Below are 20,716 nucleotides of genomic sequence, written 5' to 3'. Positions count from 1 at the left end.
AACAGGATGTATCAAAATTTAAAAATTAAAAGGAAAAATCTCAATGGTGGGCTATTTACTATACAAAAAAACTACGGTGAAGTAAAAACTTCTGATGTATGATGGTACAGTAAGGTCTCTTGTATGCGAATTATTTTTATGCGATTTGTATTTCATCCAAAAATGTATCCAAAAATTTCTAATTTAAACTATTATAATTAAATATTAACTATTCACATTCAGATGTCAGTAAAGTGAACGTTTGCAATTCGGGGATTCCCTTATTACATTATGTCTCTATTACATCATTGCGAGTTTCGTATTAAAAGGTATGACCTGTTGTTCTTTTAAAATAATGTTTCTCTTGGCGGTGCTTCGTTTTATAATAAATTGTTTAAAATTTTGCTGATTCAAAAATGCAGAATCATAAGCAGAACGGTTTTCCGATTGAAAGGTTTCAAGTGAGTGTCGTTAAGGTTTATTTTTAATTAGAAGAGGTTTTTGATATTTCAATATCGTAAGTCTAATTTTTTTTATTCCTTTTTTTAAGATTTTGTTTCGCTCAAAGGAGAAAAAAAACATCATATACAATCAATTTCGTTGGAAACGAGAATTGCAATTTTAGATCGCTTAGGAAAAGAAGAAGAATCTATGACAATTTATTGGAAAACATTTTAATTTAGGTGAATGGACTGTAAGAACAATTAAGACGAATGAAGTTGCTATAAGAAAATCTATAATTTCTGGTACAAAATTAAGCGCCAAATTTTTATCTTACTCAAGGGAGGTATTATTAGAAAGAACAGAAAGAGCCATCGCAATTTGGATTAAGGAACTAATTCATATAAGAATTCCTTACTTACTTAATTACTCCGTGGCGTTACAACCCTTCGTGAGTTTTAGCCGACTTTACAACATGCCTCCACTGTTTTCTGTCTTGAGCAACCTCCATTCAATTCTCCACACCCATAGTGCTTAGGTCTCCTGCTATATTATTTCACCACCGGAGACGAGGGCGTCCGCGTGGTCTCCTTCCAGTTGGGACTTCCTCCCACACCAGTCTTACTGTTCGTTCATCAGAATGTCTTCTGAGGTCCTGCCCATTGAAGTCTTCTGGACTTTATTTCTTTTATGATGTTGGCGTCTGGGTAAAGTTCTTCGAGCACTTTGTTGGTTCTTATCCTATATTGTCCTGATGCTTCATCCAGCACAGAGAAAAAGATCCTCCTTAGGATTTTTCTTTCCCAAACATATAGTCTCTCTTCGTTTGTCTTTATTATCGTCCACGTTTCACTTTCATACATCACGACAAGTCGTATGATTGTTTTATAGACCTGTATCTTCGTACGTCTTGTTAGTTGTTTCGATTCTATAGGGTTTTGGAGGGCAAAAAGACATATTTTGCTGGTCTGGATCTTGTTGTTTATTTCTTGTGATCCGTTATTGTCTTCAGTTATTGTTGTAAGTAAGTTGAAGAGTTGTGGTGAAAGTGCATTTCCCTGTTTTAGTCCATTGTTTATTTCAAATGTCTCCGAGTATTGTTCTCCAACTCTCACCTTACATCGTACATCGTAAACCTGACTAGTTTTTTTGAAAAGCCAAGTTCCTGCATCGCTGTCCACAGTCTGGCCCTGCATACTATAGCAAATGCTTGTTTAAAATCTATGAACATCTGATGAAGCTCACGATCAAACTCCCATCATTTTTCCATTATCTGTTTTATTGTGAATATCTGGTCAATGGTAGAACGGCCCGGTCTAAATCCGCATTGATAATCTCCAACGATCCTTCTGTGTATGTTTGCAAAGATTTTGTAGGTGATGTTTAGGAGTGTTATTCCCCGGTAGTTAGTACATTGCTTTTTGTTTCCTTTTTTGTGTATTGGTACAATAACCTCTTCTTTCCATTCATCTGGCATTGTCTCTTCTCGCCAAATGTCTTGAATTAGCTTGTATATAGAACTTTACAACGCTTCTCCTCCATCTTTTAAGCACTCTGCGGGTATACCATCCCTACCTGGTGTAGCGATGGTATAAGCGAAATAATAAGTATTGTTAAGTTTTTTAATTGCCTGTATTACTTCTTCACTACAAGATTGCAGGGTCGACCACAGATATTGTAATATAGTTAAAAATATATATGAAAATGCCACAACAACCATAAGTCTACATTCAGCAACTAATAAAATAAAGATAAAAAGGGGAGTCAGGCAAGGTGATAACATGTCACCAAAGCTGTTCATTACCGTTCTTGAGTATGCATTGTAAAGACTAACATGGCAACAGAAAGGAATATCCATCGATGGAGAGAGATTAAACCATCTACGTTTTGCGGACGATATCGTGCTTCTGTCAGATAATCTGGGAGAGATCAAAGACATGCTCCAGGAACTGAATGACATACTACAAGAAGCTGGGCTGGAGATAAATTTCGAGAAAACCAAAATGATGACCAATATGGTTCCCAGCGAAGATATACAGATCAATAACAACAAGGTAGAATTAATCGATAAATGCACATACTTGGTTCATGAAATTAGAATAACTATGGGAACTATTGTGCCGGTCAAGTATTTAACACTAATGAAACGGGACTGTTTTGTATAAAACTTAAGAGGTCGCTGGTTAAATGATATTAGATAAATAATAATGAAGAAAAAATGCAATATTTTGTTTGTAAATAAATTAGCGAAAAATAGCAAATACAACTGTAAATAAATTAAGAAATTAACTGGTGTTACTTATTATTGTTGTCTGTACAAAGAATATAGACTTACCTTTTGAAATATTGATGTATTCGTAACAGGCTGAAGATTTGGTAGCGGTGCATTACGACGCCCGGGACGCCGAGGCTAATAATACGAGACCGATCAAACTAGATGTGTTTGGTTCGCTGTCTTGGGATGAAGTCGTTGTCTTGAGATTGCAGGTCGAAAAAGAACCTTCTGGCCGTTGGGTGGAACAGGGTACATCAATAAATCACCCTATTGTATTGTGATTTTGAATGCGATAATTTATGACACAAAATACAAAAGAGAAAGCCAACTTCTCCGTACTTAAAACATAATAAATGAGATCCAGTTTAACAATTTTACGAAATAACAGGAAGCAATATATTTTAACAGAGTCGTTAGAATACAGCATTGAATTAGATCACATTATAGTACACTAAAAGAAAAATATTAATACTAAAAATAAATGTTTTTTTTTCGCTAAAAAAAGCGAATGTTTTTAAGAACAGCTGAAAGGATAAGTATAAAGAATAGACATGAAAGGTCGATATACTAATAAAGAACTAAGTAAGAATAAAATATGAATTGACAAATAAGCGGCGGTCATATTTTGACCACAGAACATTGTTGGATGTCATCTGACCCTGTGCTCAGATTAACAACGCGTACAATGCCCTCAATTAGAAAAGAATAGTGTCAAATCACTAGAATTTTTCGATCTACTAAACTAGAAAGACTGTGTCATACACAATGCCGTTGGCACCTTTTCCTATAAGAATTCCGTGGGGTGCGAAAAGACAAGAAAAAGAATACCGTCGAAATCTCGGCGTGGTGTCTCATTTCAAGTCTTCAATGACAGCCGGGAAGTAATGATATTTCGACGAGCTCCACGGTAGGAAAATAAGCCCTGAGTGCCGTTCGCACAAGTATCGTTTATTTTGCTTGCCCTATCTCCATCCCAGTAGTTTCTGTAGCAATTTTCAACCCCCTTTAATAATACCCTATGTGGTAGGCAAAATATTTCGTTACCATTTGGCGCCCCCAACGTGGGGCATGTTTTAGATTTGTGTCAAATTGTATCTTCGTTACACATTTGGGCCAAATATCTTCAGAATTGGTTAAGCACAACCAAATTTTTATCTTATCAAAGGCTTCTTGACATTTTTTTGTCCAGACAAACTTAACACCTTTCCTTAATATTTTATATTGTGAGCCGAGTATAACTGCTCTGTGTGTTCTATGTATTTTTTAGCCAAAAATTGGCGGACATTTCTCCTTTTTCCGCAACTGAAAATTTTTTTTACAGCGGTTAGGTAATCTTTTAATGGTCTCACCGAATTGCTTTTGATTATATGACCCTTGTTTTTTGCACTATTTTTCGCAAATGAGTACTTCGAGAATATTATATGATCAATAAAGTTTATTGCAAAATCTGAGATTTTATATTTCCTTATTATCTTACTTAGTATCCTTTGAAAAACGGCTGGTGATGTCTTGAATTTAAATAGTAGAGGTCCATTGGAAGTGTCCAATATATTTATCTTCAATTTTCATTGGAATTGACCAGAATGCTGAACTAATATCTAATGTTGTAATTACAGTTTAATGTTTTTATTATTAAATCTTCTATCAGTGGATAACGCTATGATTGAGGTATGACTATTTTGTTGAGTTCTCTAAAGTTTACATACCAGCGGTGTCCAAACAGTCGATTGCTATCGACCGGTCGATCGACAGCTTCTTAAGTCAATCTCAACAGAATTCAAAATTATTCAGGTTCTTTCTAGGACATCTTCTGCAGGTTTGCTTTAGGACTTTAAAGAACTTTTTTTTTATTTATTCTGGTTTGTCATAAGTCAGGACATGTGCATTAATCAAATTGTAATTGAAAAATTTCCCTTTCAAGGCCTTTTGTTCTTTGATTTACAATAAATCCCACTCCATCTATGTGTTGACTTTTATTGCTTCTCTAATATGTAAAATGGATTCTCTTGTCAAGATTTCCGGTTCCTTACCGCATTACTTGCAGTGCTAAAACATCTACTTTGTACATGTTTGCTATGTTTAATAAATGTGTAAGTGCTCCGGCTAGTTACAGGGTTTAGGTATTTCATGTTACTAGCTTGAATTCCATTTTTCTTTTGCAGAGTCGTCGTCGTAAGTTCCGTCAAGCTAATAGTTTTTGAGGTTTCGTAATGACTGTTTACAGGAAGAGGTTGTTGGCCTACAGACCAACTCCCAACTTGTAGGAACAGGGACTCCTCCAGAGAATTAAGTTTTGCTGTACCTTAGTTTGTTTTCTTTTGCGGGTGATATTTTATTTCCGTGCTACACGCCGGTACTAGGACTGGTTAGAGCGTTCCCCTATTCCCCAGGGGGGATGCGTCCGATGGGAGGCAGACAGCGTCACACGTAGATTATGATTTTCTCTTTTATTAAAAAGATGCTTTTAGGCATTTTAAGATTCTGCATTCTGGGCTAACGTCCGATATAGTTAGATGATATTAAAACTCCTTTTGTTTAATTAAAATAATTTTTTTAATTAAAATTATTTGTAACCAGTAGTACCTATATTAAATATTTATTGTCATTACTGTATATTTGTATTAGGTATATTTTACAAACCAACCTACCTACCAACTATAGGTAAGCACAGCCAATTACAATGGCATCAGACTAATAAATCTAGCAACTTCCCTTACATGGTCATTGCCAGCACATGCTTCCATCGAAAAAATATTCATAAGGGAACGTGGAGATCTCCAGATGGGGTTACAGTAAACATGATCGATCATGTTATTATTTACTCAAGACATCACTCAGACGTAATAAACGTATGCAGCAGAAGAGGGGCAAATGCAGACTCGGATCACTATCTAGTGGAAAGTAGAATAAGAGCCAGAATCTCAAACAGTAAAAAAAGAAAAGGAATCCAAAATTGAAAAATATGAAATAAAAAACAGCAGACAACAGCAAAAAGGCAAAATACAAAGAATATATGGAAGGAAGGCTAGAAAACAGACAAAAGCACGAGGATATAAACAGAGAATGGGAAGCGTGTAAAAACATTATACAAGACGCGGCCAAAGAGACCCTGGGTCTACAAAAAAAGCCCAAATCAACTGAAGGACAGTGGTTCGATGAAGAGTGTCGTAACATAACAGAGAGGAAAAATAATATAATGCATATCAACGATTACAACAACGACATAGAACACAAAAGGCAGAGGAGGAATATATAATGCTAAGGAGGGAAGAGAAGAAAATACATCGCAGAAAGAAAAAAGAACACATAGAAAAAGATCTCCAAGAAATGAAAGAACTAAATAAACCATCAGAAACCAGAAAATTCTACCAAAAACTTAACAAAAGTAGAAAAGAATTTAAACCAAGAACAATGATGTGTAGAGGCAAAGAAGGAGATATAGTAACTCAACAGAGTAAAATACTACACAGATGGACAGAATTCTTCAAAGAAAAGTTTGAAAAAAACGAAGATCCACTATATGATGGAATTATACTGGATCAAACGGATACCAGAGAAACAACCCCCACTTTAGTGGCTGAAATGCAAGAAGCAGTTACCAGACTAAAAAACAACAAGTCACCTGGATTAGACAATATTAGCGCAGAATTAATAAAGGAAGGTGGAGACTCCCTATTAAATGCGATACACAAACTAATAGTGAACATATGGAATAATAAACAACTGCCACAAGACTGGAATACCGGAGTAATTATTCCACTACATAAAAAGGGAGATCATTCAATGTAAAAACTACCGGGCAATAACGCTACTGACTGTGGCATATAAAATTGTATGACCGATTGAGACCATATGCGGAACAAATAGTTGGGGGATATCAATGTGGTTTCCGCAGGCAGAAGTCCAGAATAGATCAGATCTTCGTCTTGAGACAAATCTTGGAAAAGACTTTGAGATGCCTATGATAGCATCCATCGAGAATTTCTGATCTATGCACTGAAAGAGTTTAATATTTCAACTCAACTCATTGATATCATAAAAGAAACACTTAAAGTACAAAGCAAAATTCGAATTCAAAACGAACTAACAGATACAATTCATGTGAGAACAAGCCTACGACAGGAAGATGCCCTATCCTGTATTCTATTCAACATCACATTAGAGAAAATAATTAGGGAGTCAAAAGTCAACACCAGAGGAACAATAATAACAAAAAGTGTACAAATATTGGCATTTGTAGATGATGTTGATATCATAGCTAGAAGCGAAAGAGAGCTGATAGAAGCATTTAATGCGATAGAAAGAGCGGCAAAACAGTGGCCTAAACATTAATGAAATAAAAACCAAATACATGAAGGCCAGTAAATCGACAGGTCAAAGAAACCTACAGAATCTGACAATAGGAGACTATAACATCGAAAGCGTGAAAAATTTTACATACCTAGGTTCACTAGTTACCGCAGATAACAATGTCAGTGAAGAAGTTAAGAGAAGAATACATATCGCTAATAAAACATAATAATGGACTAATTAAACATCCAAGATCTAACAACATCACAAGAAAAACCAAATGCAAAATATACAAGACCCTGATAAAACAGGTCCTTGTATATGGATCAGAGACATGGAAACTGTTGAAAAGCGATGAAAACTTATTAGGCACATTTGAACGAAAAATCCTTAGACACATATATAAGGGGGTAAAGGAGAATGACATATGGCGCAGAAGATATAACTTTGAACTATACACAGCATACAATGAACCCGAGATCATAACATCCATAAAGATCGGACGTCTGCGCTGGATGGGCCATGTTGAATGAATGTTGGAGACTGAAACACCAAAACATATTATAAGGCAAACACCAGTAGGAAGAAGGTCAAAGGGAAGACCCAAACTTAGATACATGGAACAAGTGGAACAAGATCTGAAAACACTTAAGATTACATGGAACAGGTTAATGAACAGGAACAGATTAACTGAAAAAACAAAGCAAGGAACAGAACAGAATGGCGGAAAATCCTAGAACAAGCCAGGACCCAGAAAGGGTTGTCGAGCTACTGATGATGATGATATTTTACAAAATTTCTTTTCCTGAAATTTCCTGGAATATTTTTTTTTCAGCTTACTACTGCCATAGATTTTTTAACCTAAAAGTTTTACGACAGCTTCTTTTACCAAGAACCTTCTGCTACAAAATAATATACGTATTTTATTTTAATAAACTTATATTTGATGTTGATTTATTGTATGCTGTTTATAACCTACTGCTGATTAGTAAACATTTTCATCCACGCCGCTGGTTTTATAAAGAGGTCGCACTCCATTCCCAAGCAATTAACTGAATAGACTGGTAATGGCAGCATTCTCACTGTTTATGACAGCTGAGCTGCACGAATCTGTCAACTGTACGGTGATGGCCACTCTTGTCGAAGTTAAAAATACGAGTAACAGTTAACATACACAAGACTGGTGAAGCAATTTACATTTCGCTACGAATCCAATACTGGGAGCTTGTACCTCGTTTGCCAGAGAATTTTATTTAGGCGTAAACGGATAATTGCCCAAGCGATTTAGAGCAATTTTATGTTCATGGTTTAACGAGTGAAATATTATTTTATAGGAGTTTTCTATACACAAGGTTTTCATCCAGTGTCCATAAGTGATATGCATAATAAAATACTGTAAATTCTGGAACTCTCTTTGCCTAACTCACTACTTAAAAAAATGCAGTATTTTAACTTTAATGTCCTAAGATCATAGTTTTAAAGACCAGATATCCCCAAATACTTTACGATATTTTTTTATTGGTACACTTTGAAATTATGTATTATTACTATAAAAAATTTAAATAAGAGCTAATAATGTAAAATGGTTGAATTTGTTTCACATGGTTGAAGTACACATCAGTATACCTTTCATTGTGATGGCAATGAGAAAAAATTAAAATTAATTTGCAATCTGTCACATGAGATTCATTGTTATTATATAACCGTTTCATAAATTTCAAAAAAAGTTTTTATTATAATTCCTAGTAAATATTAAAATGAATGTTGCTCACACCATCTATCCGTCAAGTGCATTTAAATTACCTCAAGGATCCTACCGTAGTTCCTAATAGCTTCGACCGTCCGTTCGTTAACTCGTATCATATCTCTTCCTCTTTCTCTATTTGAATGTCCAAGAAACAGTACGAGAATTTTATTTGAGTGGTCTCTTGACGAGGTAAACAGAAAAGTTCCTTTTTTCTTATATATTTTTAAAGAAATACTTATTTTAGACCCTTACCAGGAGCCCTAATAGTTGTTAGAATTATATTTATTAGTCCGAAGTTATCTAAATAGCTATGGATTTATGGTGTGTGTTCTGAAACTATCAATTTATTTAGGGAATATGCCGTTTGCTTAGCCACACAATCCTATATATTTTTATTGTGTATATTATGTTCTTGCTGTGATAGATTCAATGTTTCTGTCAGCCGAGTATCTAGAGGGTAATAAAAATTATATCCTTTCTACACGCCACACCAGCATTTTGATAATTTAGGTTGTACCTATTTTATATTTTTTTAATATCAGTGAAGAACACATTAATGATGCCAATTAAAGATATGCTGAGTAGTCACAAAATCGATGAAGCTAAGACTCCATGGATGACAGATGAGATCCGGCAACTAATGGACAAAAGAAGATCATACAACAACAAAAATGTAAACGAATACAAAGCCACGTACAAGGAGATCAGGATAAAAATACGGGCAGCTAAAGAGAAGTGGTACAACGACAAGTGTTTAGAGATAGAAGAACTCCAGAGAAATCATGACAGTTTTGAATTACACAAAAAAATTAAAGAATTAGCAGGTATAAGACGGTCCAACAATAGTAACACCCCGGTTGATACGAATGGTAAAATAATATCTGATATCAAAGGCAAACTGAACAGATGGAGAGAATACGTCCAAGAGTTGTTTGAGGACAACAGGACACAACAAGATAGCATGATTGCGAATTAGGATTGCGAGGAACATGATATAGGTCCAAATATAACTAAGGATGAAATAATACATGCAATAAATCTGGCAACATCTAATAAAACTGCGGGGCCTGACACAATTCCAACTGAAATAATTAAATTAATATCAGAAGATCAGATCAATTTATTAGTAGACTTATATAATACTATATATAATACGGGTATTATTCCGAGAGATTGGCTTAAATCAACATTTATTACATTACCAAAAAAACCTAATGCAAGGGAATGTAATGACCACCGTATAATTAGTCTAATGAATCACACACTAAAAATATTCTTAAAAATTATCCATTTAAGAATTTTCAGAAAAGTGGAAGAAGACATCACTGAAACCCAATTTGGATTTAGGAATGCCATGGGTACACGAGAGGCATCATTTGGATTTAACGTCCTTATGCAAAGATGTATGGATGTAAACCAACCACTCTGTTTGTTTTATTGATTACAATAAGGCGTTCGATAAGGTCCGACACAACCGTCTTATACAGTTACTTAAAGATAAACACATTGACAAAAAAGACTTAAGAATAATATCTCATCTTTACTTTAACCAAGCAGAAAAAGTTAGAGTAGGCAAAGAACTTTCGGAGGAAGTAGAGATAAAAAGAGGCGCAGGGCAAGGTTGCATACTCTCCCCCTTATTGTTCAAACTATATTCGGAAGAAATAATTAAAAAAATCACTCGAAAATGTAACAATTGGAAAAAAAGTCAACGGCAGGCCCATCAACAATATCAGATATGCCGATGATACTATACTCATTGCAGAGAATATACAAGATCTACAGACACTTCTAGATAATGTAGTAAATGCTAGTGAGGAAAGCGGACTAACGCTTAATGCTAATAAAACAAAATTTATGACAATTTCCAAAACACAACAAGACATTTTAAACATAAGAGGGGTTCCAATAGAAAAAGTAAAAAAATACAGATATCGTGCTACAATTATTAATGAAAATAATGAGTATACAGAAGAAATAAAAATGAGGATTATGCAGTAGAGACCTTAGTTTGCAACTCAAAATAAGAATATTACGTTCATACGTGTTTTCGGTGCTGCTGTATGGGATGGAGGCCTGGACCTCAAAGAAAGAGGTGAGCGATCGACTTGAAGCATTCGAGATGTGGACCTACCGAAGAATATTAAAAATAAGTTGGGTAGACCGAATAACAAATGTTGAGGTCCTCAGAAAGATGAAAAAAGGAAATGGAAATCATGAATACGATTAAGATAAGAAAGTTACAGTATCTCGGCCACGTTATGAGAGGGGATAAATATGTGTTGCTACAAACCATAATGCAGTGAAAAATACAAGGAAAACGAAGTATTGGAAGAAGACGCATCTCCTGGCTCAACAATCTGAGAAAGTGGTATAATTGCAGTTCCGCGACTTGTTCAGAGCTGCAATCTCAAAAGTGAAAATCGCTGTGATGATTACCAACCTTCTAAGAGGAGACGGTACCTAAAGAAGAAGAAGATTTATTATTAATCTTTTAATTCTAATAAATATTTACATTCTACCTAATAAACAAATGTATTTTTTTATGTGAACGAATTTCGAAATTTGGCCAATTTTTAAAAAATGCTAAGATATAAAATGTTTGTTTTCTTACGATACGATTTTAATTTTTGCTTCGTATAAGCACTTCTCATGTGTAATTGAATACTGTAAACACAAATTATTTATTTCTTTTCTGGGATGACGTAACTTTTTAGCATAGAATCTTTTAATAACTTAACTAAAATAATAAAAGAATAGTTTTGTTTTAAATTTTTCATTTCATTTCTTTGAGAGCTCGTTTTCTTACGAGGATAAACTATTAAGGATGGCGTCCATTTCATTTTAATTTTAACGATAATACAAACTGCTTGTATATGATTTTTGAAAGTCCCGCATCTAAACTCTCAGACCCGAGCAGAACGGCCTCCATTGCTTTTGCTCAGGGCACAATTACTGGTTGTGTATTGTTCAAAAATGAGTTCAAACATTGATTACCTAAATAGTAAAGCAGGATCAGAGTTAATACCACAAAAATCGGAAGACGCTTAAAAAAAATAAGTTCATAAAATGAATTAAGGAAGAAAAGGTAACAGATACAGACAGTAACGATTTGTGCTTGCTTACCTTCAGAAAATGTTAAAACAGTACAAGCCGTTGACTATCCATTCGAAATTGCAAAGTATGTTGAGGATAAACAAAGGGGTTGATTTAAAATTATTTGTGAAAGTGCATGCATTCATGAAGGCAATTAGCAAGAATGACGTCGCCTAGATGACGTATGTATTCAAGGAAGATGATTGGCAGAAGTTTTTCTCAGATGCTCCAGACATTACGTATTATTTTTGAAGGTGGTAGCCATTGTATCATTTGGCTCGTGTAGAAGGCGTGAATTGTACGATTTACGTTTACATGACTTCAAGGAAGAAGAAAGTGTATTGTTTATTACTATTCGACCATCTAAGACTGTAATGGCTCGATATTTTACAGTTACTGATAGCTATGCAATTAATTTGTGCGTTTGGTGAAGAAATATTTATTATTCCGCCCAAAAAAGTAAGTACAGGTCGAGTATTCTTACGTTATGATAAAGGGAAGTGAACTAATCAAGTAGTTGTTATAAATACATTTGGATCATGTCCCTTGCAAATTGCACGTTATCTAAAATTGGCCGATGCTGAGAAATACACGGGACATACGTTTCGACGTACGTCCACTACAATTATGGCGAACTGTGGCATGATAATAGATCAAATCCAATGACAAGTAGGATGGAAATCGGCAGTTGTGGACCCTGGTTACCCTAAAGAGAGTATTACCAATAGAAAGAATATTTCAAACATTATTGGGGGTGCCATTAATGAAATTACAACCACATTGGCTTCCGAGAATGTCGGCAGTATTAATTTAAACAACATTTCTTCTGATTTAAAAACCGGAAGTACAAATATTTCAAACAATACCAACGGTAGTTTTCACATTTATTTAAAGGAATAGGATTTTTAAATATTTGAGTAAAGCTTTTAAATAAAGTAATATTTTACTCATATTTTATTTATTTGACGTGAAAAGGTATGTACTCTGGTCAGGTCAGATAAATATTTAAATCTGTTGATCTTGCCATGGTAACTTTAAAACACGCGCGTTTTTAAAAGTTGAATTTAAACACGCTGAGACTTAATTTAAATAAGCAAACTGTGGTAACATATTGGTATCATAATCTATTCATTACAAGTTTCAGCTTATGAATATGAAATCGACAAAAGCTACCCGCCTACTAAGCTTTGTAGAATAATGAAATTAAATATATATTTTATACAACTTATCTTGTTCTGTAAACTAACCCCATATATAGCTTTACAAAATATTAAATTGGATTTCTATATTTATCCAGAACAAAACTATTACCCAGAATTCCACTTACGGTTAGATTATTTCTTCGTCTAAAAGTTCTTATTCCGCTATTCTCGCATGCGACCTCAACAAGATAAAAAAGTTAATAACTTGTGGCCAGTGTAATATAAAGTTTCATTCTTTCTGGCGATAATGTTGTTTCTGAACATTACGCACTTGAAAAGTGCGTCAAGTCGGAATGAAATGAGGGGAGAACTTTCTTCAACTGAGTAACTCAAACAAGTTTTTATCTTTGCTTCCCATCCATACCCTCCTAATTTATATCCTTAACTTTCTAAACAAACTTTCAACGTTTATTTATCATATCTTCATGGACCTAATTCAAATACTTCAACAAATTGTGGGTTAAAATTCTTCTGAAAAAGAATTATGTTAGTAGCTGACTTAAAAACTTATTTAGGATAAACTTCAACTTTTAATATGTAGCCTGTATTAAACTATTGAATTTTTCATTTTCTGTAATAAACAAAAAGTAATTATAGGTCTATTTCTAGTAAATCAATGTATTAATGATTTCAAAAAAATATCAACGTTTTACCCGTATACGGGGTATAAAAATAAAGTTGTGTTTTTCATCGTTTTTCCAACAGTCTGTGAAATTTATTAGAAATAAATGCAACATTTTATTAATATTTTAAGATAGACTTTTTTTTTTAAGATTTTCATTAAAAAATTATCTTGATATCTTTATTATCAAAGATTATACCGAACTTTAAATGTAACAAGTTTTTATTAACATTTAAATCAAAGAAAACATTACTTACATAAACTTTATGGACATGTAATACAAATAAAGCCTAAGAAAATATAACCTAAATAATCCTTAACAATTCCCTGTTCCCAAAAACACTTAGTAACGAGTATTTCCACCTCTACATCTAATTACTTCTTTACAGCGACGAGGCATACTTAAAATCAAGCGGCGTATTTGGTCTTGATCAATTGCATCCCAAACTTCTCTCACCATAACTTCTATGTCATCAAGAGAGACATGTGGTGGTTGTCAGCTCCTGAGTTGATGATCAATAAAATCCCACAAATTCCCTATGGGATTGAGATTAGGGGTATTCCAACCTCGCCCAAATATTCACGGACCACACGTGCAACATGTGGTCGAGCGTTATCATGGATTAAAAGAAAATTATTTCCTATGTAAGGAGCAAATGTAACTACATGGTTAGACAAAATGTGTGTAATATACCTTTCACTTGTTAAGAAACCTCTTCGTAAAGAAACAAGGTAAGTTCGTGCTGCATGAGATATTCCTCCCCAAACCATCACAGATCCTCCATTGCATAAAGTAATAGGTCGTATATTACACTGTGCGTAGCGTTCTCTTGGACGTCGAATGACTTTCACACGTCTATCTGAGCTATATAAGCAATACCTCGATTCATGAGTGAACAACACGTGCTCCCAGTCCTTAACATTCCAGTCAAGATGCTCTCTGGCAAATTGTAATCTACTTCTACGATGATTTGCGTTTAAAGCTGGTGCTCTGACTGTTATCCTTATATGCAGATCTTGTTCAGCGAGACGCCTTTGTATAGTATTTTGACTAATTTAAATATTATGAATATTTGCCACTTGTATTTGTAAATATCTCATTGTGAAAAAACGTTCTCTTATAGTTCGAAGCCTGATAAACTGATCTTGTCGTGGTGTTGTTAGTCTTCTTCTTTCTTGTCCACGCCGTCTCGTATGGTCGTTTGTTTCTCAAAAACGTTGAATGACTCATGATATTGTGGAATGAGATACTCCTAACCTTGCCTGAACACTTTCATCTCGGCCCAGATTTCAAAAAGAATTTTTTAAAATGTAAACAATAATGACAGTCTAAAAATATCCTGTCAAATTGTTTGATTTATCATAGCCAACTAACTGCTTTAATTATTGAGTATTACAATTTAATAAAATCACGTTATGCTTTGAACGTACTTTCCTTTTTTGATAATAAAGATATCTATGATTTTTTTACGAAAATGTTGAAACAAAAAGAAGCCTTTTCGAAGTATAAATAAGATGTAGCGTTTGCTTAAAACAAATTCCACAGGGAGTTGCAAAATAAGATGAAAAATCAATTTATTTTTACACTTCGTATAGGGTGAAACGTGGGTATTTTTTAAAAATCATTAATACAGTAATTACTAAGAAATATGTCTGCAATGCGAAAAAAAAATTATCGAAGGCCAATTAAGGATATACAAGAAATATAACTTAAAAATTATGGTAGAGTTGAGGCGGTGCGGGAATAGAGAGTCAAAAATCACGTAATGCTTTGAACATACTTCTCTTTGTAACAATAAAACACTGAAAACTTTGTTTTCAAAACTTCCACAAAATTTATTTTAAATTCTTATCACTACAGCTGTTTCGGCTAATTGCCTTTCTCAAGTGATCTGTTTTTGGCATGGGTTTACACTTTATAGTCTCTAGTGAAATAGGTTGAGGAGGGGAGAACTGTTTATCTCAAGCTGGTCATTCAGAATTATATCTGTGTTTTTTAATTTGTTGATTTCTATAGATTCTAACAAAGATAGCTTGAGGCCTTTATTTTGAATGTGTAGAATTTTAAATTCGTCATTAAAAGAATGATTATGATCTAGAAGGATTATAATCATTCTTTTAATAAAACTTTAATTTTACACCCTGTATAGAGGTTGACATTGACGTTGACAAGATTTATATTTCTTGGGTTTAAGTTCAATTCAAGTTATATTCAGTTTGGAACTAGATTTTATTGTGCCATTAAAATCAACGTTTCGGCAGGTTTTCGGCAGATAGGCCTTTGTTACTAAAAAATTCATAATAAAAAATTTACAGTATGTATGAATGAAGCAAGTATACTTTTTGTTAGATATCATAAAACAAAGTTAAACATATTTAGTTAATATGAAATAAAATTTGATTCTTTTCAGAACAACATGTGACTTTGACCTCTTCATGGATTCAATTGAAGGAAAAAAAAACCAAGTTGTCGTATGTCACTCAGTATTGTATTGAAAGACATTGATTTTTAAGAGCTAAAAGATGATCTAAGGCGAGGACTCATGAAATAGTATATTATATAAAGTTGTGAAGAAAGCAGAATTTTTATCAAAAATATAAACGTGAAGAACTATACAAGTTTGTGTTTTATAGGTAAAACTTTTTTTCATTTTAGATTTTCAGAATGGATCTATACGTCGCTCATGGCAAGATGAGAATAAAAGAAGTGTAAAATCTATAAAAACTGATTAGAAACTGTAATATATTTAGTCATATTGAAAACAAAAAGGGGTTAAAATATTTTCTTTTATTCTTACAATATACATTATTCTGCATGCTGGTAATAAGGATTGCTTTATTGATGGTACAGAGGCCATATTTTCCTCTATCTTTGCTTAAATGAACTACAATGGGAAAATAAATTAAGCAATTTTTTTATTCTGGTTTAAAAATCAACATGTCTTCAGCCCAAACTGAAATAAACAATTGTTTAATTAACAATAAACTACCTTTTAATGAGGCAATGTTTAAAAACGAGCTGTTGCAGATTGTTGTGCAGTAACAGTTGGTTATCTGTTTTTAAGTACAAACAAATTCTCTTGTTACACTATTAAATTTCTGCGGAATTTTATACGCAATTTGGTATTGTGGCTGGGCGACCGTTTTAAAACTCTGATTTATGAGGGTTTGCTTCCTGTGGTCACCCCTTAGAATTTTTAGGTAGGGATTTTTATCCTTACAAATGCTAAAAAAGGCATTTTAAATCGAGACATCGCGATGTAAGCATCTCCTCGAGTTTGAGAAGTGCGTCCCTTGCGTCGCGAGACGCAGATGCTACTCTTCTACCACTTGCTACGATTAATACACCATATTTAACAGGTTAGTGTTTTTCTTTATACAGATAACAATAATGAGTTAAGCCAGGTATTTCGTGATACTTCAATTAATTGCTAATTTATTCACAATCAAAATATTGCATTTTTTTTTCGTTATTATTTTAATCATATTTGTTATATGAAAAAATACTGAAAGAAAAACTGGAAAAATCTATCTCAAATAAAATCGCAGAAGATCAGGCGGGTTTCACGGCAGGAAGATCTTGCATAGACCACATTTATACACTCCAACAATTAATTGAAAAAAAATGGCAAAAAATAGACCAGTAGATATGGCATTCATAGATTTAAAAAAGGCATATGACACGGTCCCCAGAAAACAACTATGGAACACGATGAAGTAAATCTGAATAACTCAGAGGTTAATAGAAGCCGTAAAAAACCTTTACAACAACAACAAGGTAAGAGTTAAAACCGGCAATAAATACTCCAACGAATTTAAGACCACAAAAGGCTTATTGCAGGGATGCTCTACAACTCCGACACTGTTCAAGATATTCCTCGAACAAATATTAAAACCATGGAAAAGGAAATGTGAAGGGATGGGAATACCAATCCGGGACAACTTCTTGTACACATTAAGCTTTGCAGATGACCAAGTGGTAACGGCTCAAGATAAAGAAGATCTGTGCTATATGGTCCGAAAATTAGAAAAAGAATACACAAAAAATGGACTGGAAATAAATCTAAAAAAGACCGAATATTTAACAACAGAGCAAGAACCAGTGAGAAACTTGGAAATGGACGATAATAGGGAAATTGACGGCACTGACAAATTCAAATATTTAGGATTAATACTCTCAAAAAATGGAACCACCGAGCAAGAGATAACCAGCAGATTAGCACAGACAAGAACATGTATTAAACAAATGAACGGGGTACTGTGGGATAGACAGATTACCAGAAATACAAAGAAGAGAATTTATAACACCTTGGTACACAGTATAATGACCTATGGAGCAGAGAATTGGGCAATAAATAAACGAAACAGGTCCAAAATCACAGCAACTGAAATGGAGTTCATGAGAAGAAGCTGCAGAGTGACAAAAATGGATCGCATCAGAAATGAGGAGATAAAACGTAGAATGGCAGTAGAACAAGACATACTCAGCTACATCGAAGAAAAACGTTTAATTTGGTATGGACATGTGAGAAGAACAGATCATACAAGGTGGATAGCAAGGATTTCGGATTGGAGCCCAATAGGAAGGAGGAAAAGAGGTAGACCCCGAAGATCATAAAGGGGTGAAGTGGACGAGGCCATGGAAAGACGACACCTTAGAGATGGAGAATGGCAGAACAGAAAGGACTGGAGACGTTGGCTAAAAGAAGGAAGGCGGCGACAGCTGTAAAAATCCTTATATAGATAGATAGATTTCAATCATTGAACCAGCGACCTCACAAAATTTTTCACAAAACAAGATGGCTGAAAACAGTATAAGAAAGTCTGGAAACAGTACAATGTATTGGTGTGTATCTTTTAAGCATCACACTTTTTTGTTCACAAATTATATCAAACCATCATAAGCACAATTGTATTGCATCAATCAGAAAATTGAAACTTAAATAAAGCTAAAGGGAAAGGATTCATTTATTAACAATTGAAAATCTAGTTGTAACAAAACGGTTCAAAGTAAATAAGTAATAAATTTTTCTATTCCGTTTGACTTCTTTATACTACACAAGCAGTTCAAATTGTATTACTCTCCAAAGTGAAGGTCAATGATGAACCACAACACCTCTGCTAAGATGGTTTTGACTATGAGTATGATGACTTTTTAAAATTAATGCACCACCTTAAATGTTATAATAAGTTTGAAGTTATTTCTCTTATGAATCTTTGATTTAATTTTGATGATTTTTATTTCACAATATCTTTATTTACTCGATTAGTTCTCAGTTATTTTTAAGGAATTACTGCACCAATGTTATCTGGGAATTGTTAACCCAACATCAAGTGTTACTCATATCTATTTCTTTAATCGTGACCTCCCGGAGGGAGTGTAGTGGTCATCGTGATATCGTGTAATGCCCATCTCCAAAGATCTCTGTCTCTAGTTATTTCTTTTAACTTACACATAGGTCTTTTGCTGTATATGCTGCTTATTCCTGTAATTTTTTCTATCCATCTTGTTGGGGATCTTCCTCGTGACCTTCGACCTTCTACCCTTCCTTGGATAATAAGTCTTTCCATGTTTTATGTGCCTGCTCTCATAACATGTCCAACGTATTTTAACTGATAGATTTTGCTAGATAGCCGTTTACTGACTTTTAGTTCATTTAAAATTGAAATATTTGTCGTGTGGTCGGTCTACGTAATTCGTTACATTCTTCTCTAGCAGAACATTTCAGTGGCGTTTATCTTTCTTCTTTCCGCTTGTCCTAGGGTACAAGATTCACATCCGTATGTCAATAATGGGAATATAAGTAGTTGATCAACCTCATTTTTAGAGTTCGTGAAATTTGAGTCCTTCCCTATTTTAGCCATCTTTCCTACAGCGACGTTTGCTGGATAACATCTATATTTTATTTCTTTCTGTAGTGACCCTCTATTTGTAATAAATGAGATTAGATATAAATATGAGTTCACAACCTCAAACCGATTAATCGTGGTTATGTGTGGATGATTGTTATGTAGTCCACTATCATCATCTTTAACTTTGATATGTTTAACTGCAGACCAAATATTTTACTTAAGTTTTAACCAGTCGTATAAAATCAATTAACTGTTTATTGTAATTGACTCGCAATTGACTATTTGCAAGAAGGGGTTTGTCGTATGCAAAACGTAGGTTGTTTATTTTTCGGCCTTTTATTGAGATGCCCTTTTTCCATCCTTCAAGCTGAATACTTCCCATATATAATAAATAATTATATAGACGTCTGTCAAACACTTTAACTGATCCAGTAGTGTGTTCATATAGCCACATACGGGGTGTAAAAATAAAGTGTGTAAAGGAGCGGAAATTGAAACGTCAAACATTTGTGAAAAATCTAATTCTCATTAAAATCAATTGTGGGTTAATCCCATATAAATATAATATTTAATTTTCCAATGTATCAGTTACTTAATGAAATAAAATTCAATTATTTATTTACCATAAAACACAAGTAGGAACAGCCTATTTTTTTGCTGCTCAATTAATTTCGGATATTTGAGCATAAACTTTGTTTCTCACGTGCCTTGCAGGCAAACAATCTTGTAACAAAATTCCTATTTCCCTGTTATATCATGAAACGAAATGTCCAAATATCTCCCAAATTTATATACATTGTATCTATGTTTCAAAATTGTAATTATCATCCGATGAACGGTTTAATTCGAAACCTTTCATTTCATCGAATGGAGATGATGTCGACTGTTGGCATTTAGCTGTGCTTCCATTAAATTGAGTGTTTTGATAACAGCGTAATTTCCGCCTGAGGAAAACCGGAAGAACCACTTTGGTTTAATGGTAAAAGTATGTTTTGTTTGGTGTTACATGTTTATACCATTTAACTCGACATTTCGATATCACATCTGCGAATTAGACCCTTAGCGAAACTATCGTTTTGCACTACAAAATTTATAACTAGTTGAGCACGAAACAAAAAACAAAAGCTTTAAAAGTTTTGTTATTTTTCAATGAAAATTGCCTACATTTGTGCGGTTAACTTATAAGTGTCTAGTACTAAATTACAATAATA

This window comes from Diabrotica undecimpunctata, chromosome 4 (genome assembly GCF_040954645.1).
Source record: "Diabrotica undecimpunctata isolate CICGRU chromosome 4, icDiaUnde3, whole genome shotgun sequence".
Classification (NCBI taxonomy): Eukaryota; Metazoa; Arthropoda; class Insecta; order Coleoptera; family Chrysomelidae; genus Diabrotica; species Diabrotica undecimpunctata.
Note: the sequence above shows the minus strand (reverse complement) of the source record.